This window comes from Bos mutus, chromosome 16 (genome assembly GCF_027580195.1).
Source record: "Bos mutus isolate GX-2022 chromosome 16, NWIPB_WYAK_1.1, whole genome shotgun sequence".
In the NCBI taxonomy this organism is placed as follows: domain Eukaryota; kingdom Metazoa; phylum Chordata; class Mammalia; order Artiodactyla; family Bovidae; genus Bos; species Bos mutus.
The window spans coordinates 42074250-42095861 of NC_091632.1; the positions used below are offsets into that span (position 1 = coordinate 42074250).

A 21612-nucleotide genomic window follows, 5' to 3' on the forward strand; every position below is an offset into this window, starting at 1 on the left:
CAAGCGATGACGGAAATCCGGCGTTCCAAGTCCTCCTGGCCAGCTGGAGCTGCAGCGTTAAGCTCTGTGGAGTGCAGCTCCTGTCCACCACCCAAAGCCGGGAGGAAAACAGGTACAGCTAGTGAACAAAACGTCCTTGGCATCTCACTGGAGCCCGCTTTACCAGGTCTCATGATAAGCCATGAGCTCAGCTTCTGGACCAAGCATCTAGGTCTTCATGCCGCGATGGTGGGCAATGACTCTGCCAGTGGCCACACCCAAAATCACCTCCAGCTTCAACTCCACTGCAAGCCCCAACCCTCTGAGGTTTAAACGGAAGAGAGAAGGAAGGAAAAGCCTTCCTACTCATGCCATCCAGGCGGCCCTGTGAAATAAAGAGGTGTCCCAGGATGCCTGGGGAGTTGATACCTATGGCGTTCTGGGTTTCTTTTTTTCTAACAGATCTTCTTCTAACTGAGGTGAAATGGGTATATAACAGTATGTTACAGATGTACTGCATAGTAATTTGTGTACACTGCAAAATAGTAGACCATGATAGTCTCAGTTCAGTTCAGTCACTCAGTCGTGTCCGACTCTTTGCGACCCCATGAATTGCAGCACACCAGGCCTCCCTGTCCATCACTAACTCCAGAGTTCACTCAGATTCACGTCCATCGAATCAGTGATGCCATCCAGCCATCTCATCCTCTGTCGTCCCCTTCTCCTCCTGCCCCCAATCCCTCCCAGCATCAGGGTCTTTTCCAATGAGTCAACTCTTCGCATGAGGTGGCCAAAGTACTGGAGTTTCAGCTTTAGCATCATTCCCTCCAAAGAAATCCCAGGGCTGATCTCCTTCAGAATGGACTGGTTGGGTCTCCTTGCAGTCCAAAGGACTTTCAAGAGTCTTCTCCAACACCACAGTTCAAAAGCATCAGTTCTTCAGCACTCAGCTTTCTTCACAGTCCAACTCTCACATCCATATATGACCACTGGAAAAACCATAGCCTTGACTAGATGGACCTTTTTTGGCAAAGTAATGTCTCTGCTTTTGAATATGCTATCTAGGTTGGTCATAACTTTTCTTCCAAGGAGGAAGCATCTTTTAATTTCATGGCTGCAGTCATCATCTGCAGTGATTTTGGAGCCCAAAAAAATAAAGTTTGACACTGTTTCCACTGTTTCCCCATCTATTTCCCATGAAGTGATGGGACCAGATGCCATGATCTTCGTTTTCTGAATGTTGAGCTTTATGCCAACTTTTTCACTCTCCTCTTTCACTTTCATCAAGAGGCTTTTTAGTTCCTCTTCACTTTCTACCATAAGGGTGGTGTCATCTGCGTATCTGAGGTTATTGATATTTCTCCTGGCAATCTTGATTCCAACTTGTGCTTCTTCCAGCCCAGTGTTTCTCATGGTGTACTCTGCATATAAGTTAAATAAGCAGGGTGACGAAATACAGCCTTGATGTACTCCTTTTCCTATTTGGAACCAGTCTGTTCCATGTCCAGTTCTAAATGTTGCTTCCTGACCTGCATATAGGTTTCTCAAGAGGCAGGTCAGGTGGTCTGGTATTCCCATCTCTTTCAGAATTTTCCATAATTTATTGTGATCCACACAGTCAAAGGCTTTGGCATAGTCAATAAAGCAGAATAGTCTAGTTACCATTATTACTGTACAATTACCCCCCTTCTCCCATCTCACCCATTCCTCACCCATTCCCCTCTGATTACCATTTATTTTGTATTAAGACACTGACCATATATATTCCTTTTTTCCCCCTCCCTCTTTGGCTGAGTAGTTAAGCACTGAGTCCTAACCACTGGACCACCAGGGAATTCCTGATATGAACCATCTAAAAGCAGTGATGGGACTCCCTTGGTTGTGCAGTGGATAAGAATCCACCTGCCAATGCAGGGAACATAGGTTTGATCCCTGATCTGGGAAATTCCCTGTTCAGCAGAGCAACTAAGCTTAAATGCCACAGCTACTGAGCCCTCCTGCTGCAGCTGCTGAAGCCCATGCACCTAGAGCCTATGCTCCTCAGCAGGAAATGCCATCAAAATGAGAAGCCTGTGCACCACAAAGAAGAGTAGCCCCCACTCACAGTAACTAGAGAAAGCCCGAGAGCAGCAAAGAAGACCCAGCACAACCAAAATTATTAAATTATTAATTTTTTAATAAAAAAAAGTATTGATTGTGTGTCCAAACCAAGTTTCTTCTTCTTCCCCATTGCAATTAATCTTTCCATAATTTTCTTATTTCTTTTAGCACATTCAGGGCATACCATATTATCTTCTAGGTCTGAGGATGGGAAAGTGCAGGCAGGTAGCAGGAAGAGAGAGAACATCTCCTGGGAGTGTCAGGGACTCAGGCCTGACCTGCATGGAACTGCAGGCGAACCCAACCTTCTATGTCTGCTGGGAACAGTCTGCCACTGACCACACACTACTGGACGCCTGGACCTTGTGGCAGAACGGGCTAAACAGAGATAGGAAGGGGCTGGGAACTCACAGCCGTAGGTTGAATGGCTTGCAGCAATTCTTTAAAAAAAAAGAAAAACACATCTTTTTATGTATTTATTTTGGCCAGGCCATGGGCATGTGGAATCTTAGTTCCCCAACTAGGGATAAACCGGTGGCCCCTACACTGGAAGTGCAGTCTTAACCGCTGAACCATCAGGGAAGCCGCTCAGCAATTCTTGACCATGCTGCCAACATGGCTTCCTGAGCTGAAGTTAGCGCTTCAACCATATTAGTTCCTTCCTTGCTCTCACTCATCCTACTTTTCTGAAAGCTTGCATTCTTGGTCACCATCTTGTGTTTCCTTCAACATGACTGCAATCTGGCTTCCTGAGATGACTCCAGAATTTACTCATCTTTTTCAAGATAAGCAAGTTTCTGGAGTCTCAGATAAATCTCTATTTTCTGGCCACTGGTACTCAAATTAAGTTGTTGGCACCAGTTCTGCAAAGTGTCCTGATGAACCTTATCAATTGGAGGCATCATGGTCTGCAAGGAGAAACTGGTTTACTGCAACTAGATTTGGGGCAAGCTTCAAACTGTTCATTTGTTTAAGGAGGATGAACTTGATCACTTGTATTCAGCAGATCCACATTGATTTCTGAAGTTGAAGAAACACTTGGTTCCAGTTCTCTCATTAACTGGAACCAGTGTAAGAATCACTTTTCCTTTATCTAATGCCTCTTCAAAGGAATTCTCATAATATGGGTGTGCCATTTTTCTGTTTTGTTTTTTAATTCTTTACCAAGGTAGGATTCACATTTGTTGTTGTTGTTCATCGCTAAGTCATGTCCAGCTCTTTTCGATCCCATGGACTGCAGCACGTGAGGCCTCCCTGTCCCTCACCATCTCCTGGAGTTTGCCCAAGTTCGTTTCTATTGAATCAGTGATGCTATCCAACCAGATTCACATACCATAAAATTAACCTTTGTTGGGACTTCCCTGGCAGTGCAGTGGTTAAGACTCTATACTCCCACTGCAGGGGCACAGGGTTCAATCCATGGCAAAATAATAATAATAAATTAACCACTGTAAAGTGGTTAACATCTCAATGGCATTTAGTAGTACTTTCACAGTGTTGTGCAAACGCCACCTCTATTTGGTTCTAAAACATTTTTATCATGCCAAAAGGAAACCCCCTACCCGTTAAACCACCATCACTCCTGTTCACTCTCTACCCAGCCCCTGGCCACCACCAATCCACCTTCAGTCTCTGGATTTACCTCCTCTAGACATTTCATATAAATGGAGTCACACAATAAGGAACTAGACATCTGTTGTTTTTAGCTGCCCAGAACACCATTTCCCCTTCTGCTGACCATAGCACCCACATTTTACTTTGGGGAAGCCATCCCAGCCTTCCATTCAATCCACTTGAATGCCCTACCCACTGCGTGCAGGGGCAGGCACATGATCCAAGTCTGGCCAATCAGTCACCCTGATTGGCTCAGGGATGGGCTTGTGACTCAATCCCAGCCAATGAGAGCAGTCACAGGACGTCTTCTGGAGCAAGGTGCTCTCTGCTTGGCTTGCTGAGTCAGCAAAATGGGATGCTGGGGTTACTGGCAGCCATCTTTGCCACCATGGAAGGAGTGCCCATCTGGGAAAAACACCCACCCAGAGGAAAACAGAGACAAAGCACTGCATCTAAGCAAAGGGCTCTTGTGCCCAATGCAAAGAAAGGCAAACTCAGAGTGGGAGTTTGCAACAAAGCAAGGATTTTGTTGCAGGTCTCCAAGCAAGGGGATAGGAAACAAGTCTCAGATCCACTCCAACTTGGTCTCTGAGTTAGAGATTTCTCAAGGGGAACAGGCGCTGGGGTTAATCTTCTGAATCATCTGTGGTATGTGTGTCTTTGAACCCACGGTCTGTGAAGCCAACGTAATGTGCACAGGTCATCTTGACCTGGAAGATAACCTAGATCATCACATCAACTGTGATGCTTATTGGAAAGCTGTGGCTCACAGCACCTGATATTCACTACTTTTTATTGATTCGGCAAACGAATTCTGCAAACAGATTTGGGCTAGGACAAAGAGGAGTAGGAAGATCAAAAACAGAAACCTGGGGCTACCCTGGTGGCTCAGTGGTAAAGAATCTGCCTGCCCATGCAGGAGACATCGATTTGATCTCTGATCCAGGAAGATCCCACATGCTGAGAAGTGACTAAGCCCATGTGCCACAACAACCAAGCCTGTACTCCAGATCCCAGGAGTCGCAACTACTGAAGCCTGGGTGCCCTAGAGCAGGTGTTCCACAGTAAGAGAAGCCACAGCGATGAGAAGCCTGTGCACAGCAACTAGAGAGTAAGTAGCCCCTGTGTAGCAGAGCCAGAAGAAAGTCCTGGCAGCAATGACCCAGCACAGCCAAAAATAAATAAATAAATTTTTTCAAAAAAGAACAGAAACCCAAATATTATTTTAATTATAAATTAGCCATAAGACTCAGCAGGAGGTTTCAGCAGGAGGCCGGTTCTTGTCAACATTGTCTGAGCACCTGGATCCAACTCTGCCTGAAGGCAGAACTATCCCCAAGACATTTCACTTTTGAAAGGCCATCACATCTTTTTGTGCTCAAGCTGATTGGACCTGGGTTTCTGTAATATGGGACTAAAAGAGACCCAAACAATACATGTGGCATTTCACTCACTTGCCTTTGCATACCTCCATCCCTAATAAAGTAAAATACAGCTCCTTAGCAAGGAACATACAGCCTCCCTGATCCAGCCCTGTCTCCCTCCTCCTTCATCCTTGTACCACTGCCCCCATCTTGTTTACTATGCCAGCCACACAGTTCATACATACACAGACACACACACATGATGTTTTCCTTCCTTAGGATCTCTGCTCTTGCTGCCTCCTCTGCCCAGAATGCTCTCATCACCCCCCACCCGACCCCCAAATACTTACTCATTCTTTATCACTCAGTTCAGGCATTACCTTCTCTGAAAAGCCTTCACTGACTCAGTGCCCCACCTCTCATCCAGCAAAGAGCCAAGTCCCTCAGGCTCCCCACAACTCTGCGGGTGGTTCAGTCACGGCACTTGGCTGCACATTGTTAATTATCTGCCCACATCTCAAACATGGCTCCCTGCTGACAGTATGGTGCTCAGGCCAGGGTGAGGCTTCAAGACATGTTGAATGTCACTTGAATGTCATTCAAGTCTGTTGAATGAATGAAGTGAACTGCTTGAAAAGAGAGCTTATTTCCCAAGATTTTCCCTAAAGATACAGAGTTTAAATTTATGCAGCAGCCTTCATCCAGACAAGCATTTTGTCCTGTATAAGGATGCAATGTCTAATATTTCAATGATTGATCTTTGCTTTGACTGAAATTGGACTCTGGGGCCCTTCCCACCCTACAGCCCCACTCCACCCCCACTCGTAGCTGGGTAAGGGTAGTGGGCACTCGGAGAGATGTGACCTGCTCGAAGGAAGGCCTCCGACTCCCACTGTTGATGTGGGGAGCACCGAGGTCTCTCCGCCAGCATGGGACACCACCCAAAGCCTGTCTCATGCTTCTCATAGTGACCACATTCGTGACTTTAAATGTGAGAGCCTGGAGGCTGCCAGAGGGGGTCGTCTGCTGTCCCCCTTCCTCACTGATGATTCCGACTTGCAGCCAAGGCAGTTATGTCAGGTTTCTCCTGCCTCTAGTCAGCTGGCTCCATGCACTCAGAGGCAGCGTCTGGGTCTCCGTGAGCAGAGAAGGGCTCAGAAGCTGACATTGATGTGATGGAGCCAGGAGCCTCCCAGGCATATCTTTCCTTCTTTCTGGGTGTCCCAGAAGGGATCATCCCTCTGGATGCCAGTTAAAATGTGAACAGATGGGGTGGGACTGACCTGGGTACCAGGGGCTGATTGTGCTGTGTGGTTAGTCACTCAGTCATGTCCGACTCTTTGCAACCCCATGGACTGTAGCCCACCAGGCTCCTTTGTCCATGGGGATTCTCCAGGCAAGAATACTGGAGTGGGTTGCCATGCACTCTGCCAGGGGATCTTCCCAACCCAGGGATCGAACCCAGGTCTCTTGCATTACAGGCACATTCTTTAACATCTGAGCCACAAGGGAAGCCCAAAAATACTGGAGTGGGTAACCTATCCTTTCTCCAAGGGATCTTCCTGAACTAGGAATCAAACTAGGTTCTCCTGCTTTGCAGGTGGATCCTTTACCATCTGAGCTACCAGGGAAGCCCTACTGTCCTGAGTCAAAGGTTGGAGGTGCACATGTGCCTTTACCCTAATGATAAGCAACGTTAGTTTGTTCCCAGGGTTCTCCTTCTCTAGTCTCTCCAGTTACCTGTCAGGGAGCAAAAGTCTTCTCTCTGGACACTTGGTGCCTCCTGGAGCTGCTGGTCTAACTTCCGCAGATAGACTGCTCACCAGGACTCTAGCATTCTAATAACCTAGCCCATCCTAGGACTTAATCAGGAAGAATGGACCCCACTGTTCCTGGCAGTATGGGGAGAGCCTGTTGTTGAATTCTCTCCTGGGGTCAGCAGCTTAGGGCCTGGCAGGCTGGAAGCCTCCTCGTCTCGTTACCAAAAGAGTGTGTGGGGTCTGGCTCCTCACCATTCAAAAGCCAATAAACAGGCCAGGTTGGTGGAAAGGAAAGTTTGCTTTATTTCAGATGCCAGCAACTGTTGGGGGAGGGTGGTGGACACCTGTCCAAAGGCTGACCCCCCCTCCACAATGGCAACCAGTGGGGCATGAACTTTTATAGAGAGAAGTAGGGAGTGCTACATGCAGAAACAGCACAGTCAGCTCTGACAGTCATCCTCAAATTGGTCATCAGTGTTCTGAGCAACGTCATCTTGGTTGTTTTAGATACAGTTAGTCTTCAGTTCCAGGGTCAGTTTGTTCCCGTTTCTTTGTGGCCGGTTCTTGGAACTGTGGCAGCTCATGTCCTGGGTGCAATCTGGTCATCATCTAGTTTTCTCCACTTGGTGTTTCAGTCTCTACAAGACAGCTCTCAGGATATGGCTCAGAATATTAGCTGTAGTCCCTGAGAAGGAACTGAAGGTCCTTGACTATGCCTAATGACTACATTATCGTTATTTGGTCTCCGTAGACTATTTTCCTTTGTTTCTGTGTTTCTCACTTCTCTGATTAAACTTATTCTTTGACTAAAGTTTGTCCACAGACAAAAGACAGGCAGAGGGCGTGGGGGACAGGACCATAAGGTACTGCTCCATGTCACTCTGAGAAGCCAAGCCACTCACCTGCCACCTGCCTGGATTTGAAGCACCTGCATGGCTCATGCACTCCCCCTGAGGTCATACAGTGACCCTACAAGTTCCCAACCAGACCCAGATGCCCCAGCAGACAAGCCAAAGGTTGCTTCCTAGTGATTCATTGTTCCAGGAACAGTCTATTAATGTGGAAGAAGGGGGATGTTTCATTTACGTATTCATTCATTAATGACCATCCCTGGTGGTCCATTGGCTAAGACTCCAGACTCTCAATGCCAGGGGTCTGGGTTCGATCCTTGGTGAGGAAACTAGATCCGACATGCCACAAATAAAGATCCCACATGCTGCAAGGAAAATTGATGAATCCAAATACTGCAAATAAGACCCCGTGCAGCCAAATAAGTAAATAAATAAGGAACTAATAAATAGCAGAACTCAATTACATTGAAAATGGGAAAACAGTAGAGAAATTCAATGAAGGAAACTGATTCCCCCCCCACCCAAAAGAATCAATAAAATTGACAAATCTTTTTTTTTTTTTTAATAGCTAAGTGCTAGAGAATTCCCTGGCAGTCCAGTGGTTAGGACTTGGTGCTTTCACTGCAAGGGCCTGGGTTCAATCCCTGTTCAGGGAACTAAGATCCCACAAAGACAGGCAGCGCTGCCAAAAAAAAAGAAAAAATTGCTAAACACAAGAAGAACACAGTGATAAAGTACCCTGGAACCGGAGAGAGAGCCAGAGTCCCGCTGAGGATCACCCTCTTTGCTTCAGTTTATGTGACAAGAACTTACAGAACTTTCTGTGCCAGGCATTGTCCTAAGAGCAGATACCAAACCATTTCATTCTCATAAGAGCTTGGTGGAGTTGGTATTATTATTACCACACGATATGGAAGCTGGGGGCACAGTGCACAGAGAGGTTGAGTAAGTTGCCCAAAGTCACACAGCTGCTAAGTGGCAGGGTGACATTTGTATCCCAGCAGTCTGGCTGTGGTCCTACACTTAGCCAGCCCATCTGCCAACAAGCCGACTCAGAGGTCAGAGGTCAGCCAATCCAAGGGCTCTGTGCAGGGCTGTGGGGCTCCCAGGCTGGACAGCTTCGTCTCTGTCTGCCAGCCATCAGGGGTGACTCCAGGAGCCAAATGGGTCCCTCCAATGGAGCAGCGAGAGGTGGCCTTCCTGACCCACCTGCTTTTTTTACACCTGCTTTTGAATGAACAGTTTGTTCCTGAAGGAAAAGCAGCACAAGGAAACCAAATTCTGGGTAAAGAGCATCTAGTTCTACCAGTGAGAGGGGATGGTGGCTCCAGGACCCATGCTGCCCTTTCCACGCAGACCACTGACCACAACGTGAACACTAGCCAGAGGGAACTTTCCTGGGGCCCCTGCGGCCCCATCACCAGCTCAGAGGTTGCCGCCTCCCTAGTGAGAGCTGACGCTCCTGGGAAAAGGAGCAGGCAGGATTCTAGACACAGGAGTGGATAACATTCCAAATGGTCTCCGCTCTCAGAAAGGGGCAGCTTCTGGCGGTCCAGTGACTAAGACTCCGTGCTCCCAACTCAGGGGGCCCAGGTTCAATCCCTGGTCAGGGAACTAGATGTACATGCTGTAACTAAGACCCAGCACAGCCAAATAAATAAAAAGAAAGAAAGGGGCAACTTCTGGATCAGAAAATCAAATAAATATATTTTTAAAAATCTTCAGTGTACATGGGCAAATACAGTAAGTCTCTCTCCAACCCCTGTCCACCCCCAGCCACCCATTTCTCTTCCCAAAGGCAACCTTCTGGAGTTCACCAAAGCACTGTTCTCATATGTGTCACACGCGTGGTTCCAGCGTTCCACATGCGAGGTCTGGAATCACCAGCTACCTCAGATCAAGTCACTTGCTCTTTGGGGGCCTCAGTATTCTCAACAGCAAATCAAGGGAACAGACAAGATGATGCAAATACTTCTGCCACTCTAAAGGTCAGCTTCAAATAGTAACCATAATAAAGGAGGTAATAGACAGGAAACTGCCTTGTCAACCAGAAATGTTGAGGCATCACAACCCAGTGGGCAGAGGAACCATAGAAATCAAAGAAACTGGCCCGAGTAGAACCATTCCAATATCTACTTGGCTCAGACCAGAGGCCAGAAGCACATGTGTTGTTTACCCCAGGATTCCAACAGCACCCTCCATCCTCTGCTCCCTGGGTGGATAAAGATGCTCTCCAGCCAGCTCATCTATCTGCTCCTCCTTGCTAAGCTCTCCTCTGAGCCTGTGTTCAGGGGCCAGAACTCCATCCACCACCCTGAAGACCTGGGTTGCAAACCCACACGGCACTTCCAAACTTGTGAAAGAGATAAGGGGTGTGGAGATGAAGCATCTGAGTTGGGGAGGAGGTGGTCACTCCCAACAGAGCAGCTTCTCAGACTTTGATCTTGTCAAACGTTTGCCTTAACGAGCCATGAGGCATGTCCACCGCCTTTGGGAGGCTATTAGTTTCCTAAACAGGCTCTTTGCCCAGAAACCATCTTATCCACAGCCTATCGCTTTCTTTTCATAATATCACACCATTACTCCTACTTACACCCTCCCAGACTCCTCCAACCTCTCCTTCCATCTGGGACCCTCGCATCTGCCAGATGGAGGCCACAACTCCCCAAAACCCATGCTACGGCCAGGCTGTCGTTTCATCTTCACTCATAATCAGGCCCTCCAAGCTCTTCATCACTTTTATTGCCTTCATTCCTCAAAATTCCCTCCAGAGTCACTGGTGAACTATGTGAAGACCCAAAAGAAAATTCTCCCGGTAAGAAACATCCTCTTATCTCCAAGGGTGCTATTTTTGTGCAAGGACTTCTCATCGGCCTGATTGCAGACACGATCTTGGCTGGATTGAGCATATTTGAGATACTCATGGAATCACATGTTCTATCTGAGCGTGAGTTTTCTTCCTGCTCCTGGCCTGCTTTTCTGCCCTCCCTGGATCCTCTTTATCAGGCTGTAAGAGGAAACTGCTTTGTGTCATGATGTTTCTGTGTAAAGCACATTAAACCTGAGAAGCAAAGCCATGTGACTTAGCGGGTAATCCTGGAGCTTTGGGACCATCCCAACCACCTCCCCTGGTCATTCCAGCATCCCAGGTCCCTGCAAATGCCCATGGAGAGGAACTTCCCTGGTGGTCCAGTGGCTAAGACTCCAAGACTCCACACCCCCAATGCAGGAAGTTCAGGTTCGATCCTAAGTCAGGGAAGTAGATTCCACATGACTCAACTAAGAGTTCACATGCCAAAACTAAAACCATAAAATTAAAAGACATTTGCTCCTTGGAAGAAAAGCTATGACAAACCTAAACAGCATATTAAAAAGCAGGGACCTTACTTTACCAACAAAGGTCTGTATAGTCAAAGCTATGGTTTTCCCAGTAGTCATGTATGGATGTGAGAGTTGGACCATAAAGAAGGCTGAGTGCCAAAGAATTGATGCTTTTGAGCTGTGGTGTTGCAGAAGACTCTTGAGAGTCCCTTAGACTGCAAGGATATCAAACCAGTCAATCCTAAGGAAATCAGTCCTGAATATTCATTGGAAAAAGTGATGTTGAAGCTGAAGCTCCAATACTTTCGCCACCTGATGCAAAGAACTGACTCATTGGAAAAGACCCTGATGTTGAAAAAGTTTGAAGGCAGAAGGAGAAGGGGGTGATGGAGGATGAGATGGTTGGATGGCATCACCGACTTGAAGGACATGAATTTGAGCAAACTCTGGGAGATGGTGAAGGACAGGGAAGTCTGGTGTGCTGCAGTCCATGGGGTCACAAAGAGTCAGACATGACTGTGGGACTGAACAACAACTAAAGATTCCCCATGTCACAGTGAAGATTGATGATCAAAGATCCCAAGTGCAGCAACTAAGACCCAGCACAGCCAAATGAATAAACATTTTTTAAATGTCTGTGGAGCATCTTCCACATAGCAGATACTGCTGGAGGTCTCAGCCACATTATCTTACTCCCCCGAAACAACCACCCAGGAGGTTTTCATTATAAGGAGTGGACAGTAGGATTGGACAGGTTACGTGACAAACCCAACCACATGGTCAGGAAGTAGTGTGCATGCTAAGTTGTTTCCATTGTGTCCGACTCTTTTCAACCCTATGGACTGTAGCCCGCCAGGCTGCTCCATGGAAGGGGTTCATGGGATTCTTCAGGCAGAAATACTGGAGTGGGTTGCTCTGCCCTCCTCCAGGGCATCTTCCCTACCCAGGGATGCAGCCCACATCTTTCATGTCTCCTGCATTGGCAAACATGTTCCTTACCACTAGCACCACCTGGGAAGCCCCCAAGAAGTAGCAGAACTGGGATTTGAACCCAAGGATATGAACCTTGACTGTGGAACTCATAATCTGTCAACGCTCATGACTGATCATCCCAGGACATGAAGGGGCTGGTACTTTTGGCAAGGAGGGACTTATTCTCCAATCACTGCTACCTCTAATAGTAAACAGCCAATGTGCATCTGGTCTCTGGTCCAAACAGAGCAAAAGATGCTCTGATGACTGTATTCATTCATTGGTTTCCCCAAGAACTGCATCACACCATTGGTCCTTACTGAGATGAGAATGCGGGAAAACTCCAGATTTGGGTCACAGATCTTTCCTGTTCTTGGGCAACTGGTGTTTTGTTCTTCTAGGTGGGACTTAATGTTTACTATTTTAAACACGTCAAACAGGAACTTGTACATGAATGTTCATAGCAGCATTGTTCACAAAAAGTGGAAACCACCCAGGTGTCCATAGACAGATGACTGGATGAACACAGGGAAGCACAGCCATGCATTGGAATGTCGCTCAGCCATAAAGAAGAATCAAGTTTGGGCACAACCCAGTGAACCCTCAACACATGCTCAGAGAAGGAAATGGATACAAAGGGCAGCACAGGCTGCGATTCCATTTACATGCCCTTGTATTCTGATCCATGTGGAATGTCAAATCAAGCCTTCCATTGTCTGTCATGTCAGATTGCTTAATTTTATGGTTGAAATTACTTTCCCTTTGTCAGATGTCATAATCTGGCATGGTAGCGTAATTCCTCAAGGAAGTTAGCTCTTTGTTAGGGATATAATGCATGCTTTGTATGCCAGGTATTTCAAAATATTATCCTGCGTATCAAGTCAGACATGACTGAGCAGACACAGGCACACCATTTATATGAAATGTCCAGAGGGCCTTCCCTGGCAGTCCAGTGGTCAGGACTTCCACTGCAGGGGGTGTGGGTTCAATGCCTGGTTGGGGAACTAAGATCCTGCAAGCCTCATAGCACAGCCAAAAGCTTTTTTTTTTTTAACTTTTAATTAAAAAAAAAAGAAAAGAAATGTCCAGAATAGGTATATCTATAGAGGCAGAAAGCAGACAAGTGATTTCCAGGGGCTGGAGGGAAGAAAGAACTGAAGGCAGCTTCTTAATTGGTGTGGGGTCTCTTTTTGGGGTGATGAAAAAGTTCTGGAACTAAACAATAATGGTGGTTGCCGGGCAGGGTAAATGCCTCTAATGCCACTGAAGTATATACTCTAAAATGATTTAAAATGGTAACATTCATGTTATATGTATTTTGCATGCATACATTCTCAGTCAGTCATGTCTGACTCTTAGCAACTTCATGGGCTGTAGCCCGCCAGGCTCCTCTGTCCATGAGATTTTCCAGGCAAGAATACTGGAGTGGGTTGTCATTTTCTTCTCCGAGGGATCTTCCAGACCCAAGGATCAAACCTGAGTCTCCTGCATTGGCAGGTAGATGCTTTACCACTTGGGTCACCTGGAAAACTTATTATGTGTATTTTACCACAATAAAAAAATTAAATGGGGCTGCAGTCTGGCACTGCAGACTCCTCTTTGCTGACACACAGCTCAAGCATCCTTCCCTGGATAAAGTGGCTGGAAGTTAATCACTGTACAGATGGTGCCCATAAGCTTAAATTATACATAATAGCCCAGCTCTGGGAACCCTACTTCCCAGGTAATGAGCATTAAGCTAAAACACCTTTGTTAGCTCACAGGGAACATCCTGACCAGGTCCATCGGCCAATGACTGCAGCCTTGTTGTTGTTCAGTAACCAAGTCATGTCCGACTCTTTGCGACCCCACAGACTGCAGCATGCCAGGCTCCCCGGTCCTTCACCATCTCCCAGAGTTTGCTCAGATTCACTTCCATTGAATCGATGATGCTGACTGCAAGGTGATGTGCAGAAATGAACATGTCCCCTCCAGAGTCTGAGTGGAAGCAGGTTGTGTTTGAGTTTGCTCCCTCCCCTTTTAGTATGGAAAGAGCCAGAATTCTAACTCGGGCGAGATGGTTCTCGGCAGCGTGAGTCCACCGGCTTCTCAGTTTGCTTGCTTTCTGAATAAAGTGATTCCTTGCCCCAACAACTCATGTCGCAATTATTGGCCTGTCAGGCGAGCAGTACAAGCTTAGACTCGATAACACAACAAACTTCAGCTTTTTCCCCTCAGTGAAATGGGGGCCTTGGGAGGTTTCGAGCAGAAGAATGACATGATCTGATTCATGATTAAAAGGATCAATGTGAGGCTTCCCTGGATCCAATCCCTCATCTGGGAACTAAGATCCCACATTCCGCAACTAAGACCCGATGCAGTCCAAAGTAAAATTAATTATTATTATTTTTTAAATGATCAGTGTGGCTGCCATGTTGAGAAGATTCTGGAAGAGCAAAAGGGAGACTCCCCAGGGGGTTATTACAGTAATTGGTCGAGAGAGGAAGCAGGGGAGGTGGTGAGAACAGTCAAATCCAGAGCATCTTCTCACGTCACCAAAATGAAAGAATTTTTCTGAGAGACTGGATGTTGAGTGTGAGAGAAAGAGCCAGGGATGACCCCAGCGTCTTTTGCCTGGGCCACTGGAAAGATGGGGTACAGATCACAGGGGTCAGGAGCAGACTGGGATGGGAGGGCGGAAGTGGTTGTGCAGAAGTTAGCTTTGAACTTCCTGTTGGGCAGCTCAGCAAGATGGAGAGGCAGGTGGACGAGGGAGTCTGGAGGCAGGGGCAGTTCAGGCTGCACTGATGGCTGGAGACACTTGGGAGGCAGAGAAGGAGGGACCAGTGGAGGAGGCTGAAGACCAGCCATCAGAGAAGCAGGAGAAAACCAGGAGCATATCATCCGTGACCCAGACAAGAGCCGTTTCAGGGGAGCGGTGAGGACAACCACAGCCCATGATCTGGAACATTCCAGATTTTGCTCTGCACCCCAGTTCTAGAAGGAGTCTTCAGACCTGCTGCCCATCTCCCTGACTGAAAGACGGCCCCTTGGGTTCAGTCTTTTTTTTCCCCCTCACCATTTTAGCCATTCTAAAGTGTGAAATTCACTGTAACTATTTACAGGGTTGTTCAACCATCACCACTATCTGACTCCAGAACATTCTCATCTCCCCCCAAAAACCCCATCCCCATTAGCAGTCATTCCCAGTCCCCCCTTCCCCCAACCCCAGGCAGCCACTTATCTACTTTCTGTCTACATAAATTTGTTTATTTCCTTTCCTGCAAATGGAATCACATAATATGTGGCCTTTTGTGTCTGGTTTCACACATTGACCTTCATGTTTTCAAGGTTCATTCGTGTATCAGTACTTCATTCTTTTTATGACTGAATAGTATTCTGTTCTACACGTATGCTACATTTTATCTATTTCTTCGTTGATAAACATTGGGTGGCTTCCATTTTTATTTTTTTTGCCATTGTGAATAATGCTTCTAAGAGCATTTGTGTACAAGTTTGTTGCACAGATGTACAGTTTCAATTCTCTTGGATGTAAACCTAGTTGTGGAATTACTGGGTCATGTGGTGACTTTGAGTTTTGAGGAACTGCCAGCTCACTTCCACAGGGGCTGTACAATCTCCCTGGCCAGCTATGAGGGCAGTCAGAGTCTTTCTGAACTGAAATTGCTCTCCAGCCCACTCTAATTCCTCCTGTGTGCACACATGTGTGTACTGGGGTCTGTGATCCAGGGGACCCCAGCCTCCTCAGACTCTAATTTTGGAGGAGCCAGTTTCATTGAGCAGTATAGAGGGCGTCATGGCAACCTGTAGCTTCTGGACCAAGCTTACCAAGAGGGAGGGACAGGAGGCCCTGGGGGTGGGGGGTGGTCCCCATAATGCTCTCACTTCCAAGATGAGAGAGAAAAAAGCCTCTTCACTCATCAAACCCACAAGGGAATATCCAGTGTGGGGAAATCTACAGAAAGTAGATTAGTGGTGGCTTAGAGCTAGGGGCAGGGGTCAGGAAGGTAGTTAGGAGACAGCCAAACGGCACTCAGTTTCTTTTTTTTCCCGGTTTTATTTTTGGCTGTGTCGGGTCTTCGTTGCTTCGTGCGGGCTTTCTCTAGCTGCAGTGAGTGGGGTCTACTCCTTGTTGCTGTGTAAGGGCTTCTCACTGTGATGGCTTCTCTTGTTGCGGGCTTCCCTTGTGGCTCTGCTGGTAAAGAATCCGCCTGCAATGGAGGACACCTGGGTTTGACCCCTGAGTTGGGAAGATCCCCTGGAGAAGGGAAAGGCTACCCACTCCAGTATTCTGGCCTGGAGAATTCCATGGACTGTATAGTCCATGCGGTCACAAAGAGTCAGACACGACTGAACGACTTTCATTTTCACTCGTTGCAGAGCATAGGCTCAGGAGTTGTGACACGGGTTTAGGTGCTCTGTGGCATGTGGAATCGTCCTGGATCAGAGATCGAATCTGTATCCCCTGCGTTGGCAGGCGGAGTCCCACCTACTTTGCCACCAGGGAAGTCCAGCAGTTTTCTTTTGAGGGGATTTAAAAAACAAACAAAAAGACTAACATTGAAAGAGGTGACAGTTTCACATATCTGTGAATATTCTAGAAATGACTGCACTGTACACTTTAAATAGGTAAACTCTATGATATGTGAATTATATCCCTCCCTCCAACAATTAAAAAAATAAAAAACCCACAATGGAGACTAGAGAAACTCAGGGATAGAAGCCAAAGAAATAAAATTCTCTCAAGAAATCAGCAGGAAAGCCCAATTTTCAACCACAGGTTTTCAGCAACATTCTTGCGATATCAGCCCTCGCCTTGACCCTCTGCACATCTCTTAGGTTTGTGCCCAAACTTTTCCCACGGAGAGTCTGAAATCTTAGCACATCTCAAAGGCGGTCCAGAAAGGTCCAACCCCTCAGCTCTGGGTCAGTTAAACATGGTCTCAGCGCCCCCTGGCGGACACTGGATACTGAGCCTTCATACACGCTCACTTGCTCAGTTGGGTCTGACTCTGCGACCCCATGGACCTCAGCCTGCCAGGATCCTCTGTCCATGGGATTCTCCAGGCAAGAATACTGCGATGGGTTGCCATTTCCTCCTCCAGGGGATCTTTCCTGGGATCAAACCTGGGTCTCCCGTGTCTCCTACATTGACAGGTGAATTTTACTGAGGCACCTGGGAAACCCTACTGAGCCTTAGGAAGGAGCATCTGGAGGGAGTTGGTGGCTGGACCAGTCTGAATAGCCTCTTCCCAGCAAATATTCATTGGAAGGACTGATGCTGAAGCTGAAGCTCCAATACTTTGGCCACCTAATGCAAAGAGCTGACTCTTTGGAAAAGACCCTGATGCTGGGAAGGATTGAGGGCCGGAGAAAGGTGTGACAGAGAACGATGGTTGATGGCATCATCGACTCAATGAACATGAGTTTGAGAAAACTCTGAGAGTTAGTGAAGGACAGGGAAGCCTGGTGTGCTGCACTTCATGGGGTCGAAAAGAGTCAGGCATCATTTAGTAACTAAACAACAACAAAGCCCATGGGGTACCTCTCAGTGACTGAGTCCCTTTGCAACAAAAGAAGGTCAGTCCTAGTCCCTGCATGTCCTTTAAAAACAAAAATTAAACTTTTTATTATGGGGTATTTATTATGGAGACTTGCAAACGTATTTTTTAAAAATAGAGAAATAGGGAATTCCCTGACATTCCGGTGGTTAGGACTCCATGCTTCCAGTGCAGGGGGCACAGGTTCAGTCACTAGTAGGGGCACTAAGATCCCACACGCCACCAACACGTTGTCACATTTATCCTCATTTCATCTTGAACTCTACCCTCTCCCTCCAACTGTTATTGTTTTAAAGGAAATCCAAGAGAGTATATTATTCCACCTGTAAATATTTCTAAATGCACAAAAAGTACAGAATCTTTTTAATCTCACCACACCTAAAAATAAACTTCAACATAATTAAATCATTAATGCTGTATTATGAATAGTCTCCTTGATGCCAAAAATATTCTTTTTTTAAAAAGCAGCCTGTTTGAATCAGGATCCACTGATTGGTTGACCTGACATTTAAATTTCTTTTTATCTATGGGTTCCCTGTTCATCTTGCAATTTATTTGTTGAAGAAATCTGCTTTTAATTTTTTCCAACTTTATATTTAATTGACAACAATTATATACATTAAGTATACAAAGAAAAGATTTGATACAGGTATACACTGTGAAATGATTGCCATAATCAAGCTAATTAACACATCCATATCTTCACATAGTTGCCTGTCTGTATGTGTGTATGTGTGTATTAAGAACGCTTAAGACCTACTCTCTCCATGTTTTGCTATCTTAACACATAACTTGGATTTGCAAGTGACCTGGGATTGTAGCCATGTTCACGAACAGAGGGAATGGAGCCACATGCCAACCATGTTTTATGATCCGAGCCACAGGGGTTTTACTTGCTTTTCATCCCCAGGTTCCCCAGCTCTCTGTGGCTCTACTAGTTTTATCATAGAAAAATGAAGCTTAAAACAGAAAATGCACATGAAACTCTGTCAGAGAAAAACGAAAAATACTGCACAATTGATGTCTTTCAAATGACATCAATTTTTTTCCACGTCAAAATTTTTTTTGAACCTCAAATTTGTCCACATCCTTTTGAGATTTCTGAGCCTGTGAAAGAGGTGTAAGAAACACGGGGATCTGTGAAACCCTGAGTGCGGGTGGGGACAGGCGAGGCCCCCGCCTAGTTCCTAGCTTGGTCACAGTCTACACGGAAGCCCCACACCCCTCCTTCTTCCCTGAGCTCAGAGGCCCTCCTGTTCTCCTTGCAGAACCATCAGCCATCCTCCAGCCCTGGCAGCCTGATCACAGAGCCTTTTTCTGGCAGCACTCTGACATCCAAGGCAACATCAGTGATATTAAACTAAATATGTCACTTTGGGCCAAACGGTCCTTTGAAATTTCGATAAACATGGCTCAAATGCCCTTATTTCACAACCTGCTCAGGTCCAGACTAAAACCCCAAACACGGACTCACGGACACAGTGTTCTCTACTCCCTCCCCAACGGTTCCTACTCTGCTATCCCAGCCGGGCAGGGGCGCGGTGCAGGGGCTCCATTCAGCTTCTGGCCTGCAGAACTGTGCCCTTTGCCAGTTTCCTCTAGAATCTATTAATACTCAGGCTGTCCTAGGATGGGCACCTAGATACCAACAGTCAGGCGGGTGGGGGTCCACTCTCATCAGAGGGCTCGAGGGTGGCTCTTCAAGGGCTCTAGCCTGGGACAGAGGGCACACTGACATGGTGCCAACTGAGGACAACACCATAAAATCATCCAGAAATGTGTTATTAATAAATATTTTATCCCTGAGTCTTCCCTGGTGGTTAAGATCCCGAACTCCCAAGTCAGGGGGCACAGGTTCAATCCCGAGGAAATAAGATCCCTGCACTCCACATGGTGCAGTCAAAAAATAAATAAAATTAGGTACACCTTAAAAGAAAAAAACTTTATCCTTACAAACAAGTTACCTAATAGAGTTTTTTAAAGTGGAATCTAGAATTCCCCCTAATGACCAATCAATTACTTCACCAGTACATTATTTTTTTTTTCTCAATTTCTTCGTTTGATGAATTAAACAGTAGTCTCATCAACTTGGAAATTTGAAACACATACTTTGCCAATTTTTTTTTTCCTTATTTGTGGTTGCTGGGGGAGATGGGCTTCCCAGATGGCTCAGTGGTAAAGAATCCGCCTGCCAATGCAGGAGACTTGGGAGACACGGGTTTCATCCCTGGGTCGGGAAGACGTCCTAGAGAAAGGGAATGGTAGCCCACTCCAGTATTCTTGCCTGGGAAATCCCATGGACAGAGGAGCCTGGCAGGCTACAGTCCACAAGGTCACAAAGAGTCAGACATAACTGAGCGACTGAGCACACACGCAGCAGGCACGCACTGGGGAGACAGGAGTGGCTAAAGGCCCTCCAAGTGGTGGCACTCAGTCAGTGTCCCTTAAAAACCAGGGAGCAGGGCCCTTCCCTGGATTTCCTGCTCCTTGACAGACAGTCCCCGGAGAGGCCTGTAGGTACATCCATCCCTACCAGTCCAGCTTAGTAGGGTGGGCTGCCTGGGGCTGGTACATGCTTTCCAGAGAGGAAGGGGTTGGCTCCTCCACCTCTGGGGTTGTGTCCTGGGAGAGCCCAACGGGGAGACACAGGACAAGCATCCTGGATAGAGTTGTAGAGCACAGTTCCACAAGCATCCACCAAACCTGTCCTGGGGATGGCGACCCCAGGACCCGAGAGAGAGGAAACTGGGAGAAAACTCAGCATGGCCGCCTCTAGGGACGCTTGATTAATGAAGGTACAATAGCCCACTCCAGGATTCGTGCCTGGAGAACCCCATGGACAGAAGGAACCTGGTGGGCCACAGTCCATAGAGTCGCAAAGAGTCGGACACTCCTGAAGCGACAGGGCACGCAAGCAGGCGATGCTCACTGCTGGCAAAGCAAGCCGCACACAGCCGCAGGAGGGAGCATGGCTCTGCCCCAGGCCGCCGGCCAGTGCTGCCGCTCCCTATGAGGCCACCAGGGGGCGCAGCGGCGCCTGCAGGAACGCGGAGATCTGACGATTCCCTCCTGGCTGGTATTGCTGTCCAGCTGTCCGCTCAGGGCCATCCACCTGTGTCACTCCGGTAATTTTCATCGGCGCCCACAGTAGGTGCACTACTGTGATTGCCCATTTCGCAGACACGCATCCACTTGGCAAGTTTCCCAGCTGAAAAGTGGTGGAGGCAGGACCTCTGGAGCCAGAGTCCAGAGGCAGTTTGCCCAGAAGGTGACTACCCAACCCTTGGATTTAGGGATGGGAGTTGGGTTTTGTTGTTTTGGTCATGTGGAATCTTAGTTCCCCGACCAGGGATCGAACCTGTGCCCCCTGAAGTAGAAGCACAGAGTCTTAACCACAGGACCGCCAGGGAAGTCCCCACCCAGCCCATGTTTTACAGTCACCATCAACCCCCTCAAGTGTCCCCTCCTAGGCTGTTGAGGCCTGGAAAGGTGGGCATGACCTGAGCAGGCCCGGATGTGGGACAGCTGGGGTCCTTTGCTTCTTCTGGAGCCCCTCTCCTGTGAGCTCCCATCTCTCCTTCCACCCCCCAGCTCAAGGTCTGATGACTGGAGTAGGAAGGGAGATTGACTCAGTAATTTGTAATGGACTTTATTTTTTAGAGCAGGTTTAGGTTCACAGCAAAATTGAGCAGAAATTTCAGAGATTTCCCTTTTACCTCCTGTCGCTTCACACTCACAGGCTTCCCTGGTGGTAGAGAATCTGCCTGCCAATGCAGGAGATGTGAGTTTGATCCCTGGGTTGGAAAGATCCCCTGGAGAAGGAAATGGCAACCCACTCCAGTATTCTTGCCATGGAAATCCCATGGACAGAGAAGCCTGGCAGGCTACAGTCCATGGGGTTGCAAAAAGAATCAGACATGACACAGAGACTAAACCACAACTCTCACACTCATAGCCTCCCTCACCACAGAGTGACATTTTTGTTACAATCAATGAACCTATGCTGACACATCACCACCCAAAGTTCATACTTCACTTGGGTTCATTCTTGGTGTTGTACATTCTATGGGTTTTGACTGATGTATAAGGA

The 21612-nt window shown here is 47.2% G+C and overlaps 1 pseudogene; it reads right to left on the reverse strand.

The window, feature by feature from the left end:
• Positions 1 to 2137: 2137 nt before the first annotated feature.
• LOC102273606 (developmental pluripotency-associated protein 2 pseudogene) lies at positions 2138 to 3215 on the reverse strand (annotated as a pseudogene).
• Between the last annotated feature and the right edge of the window lie 18397 nt (positions 3216 to 21612).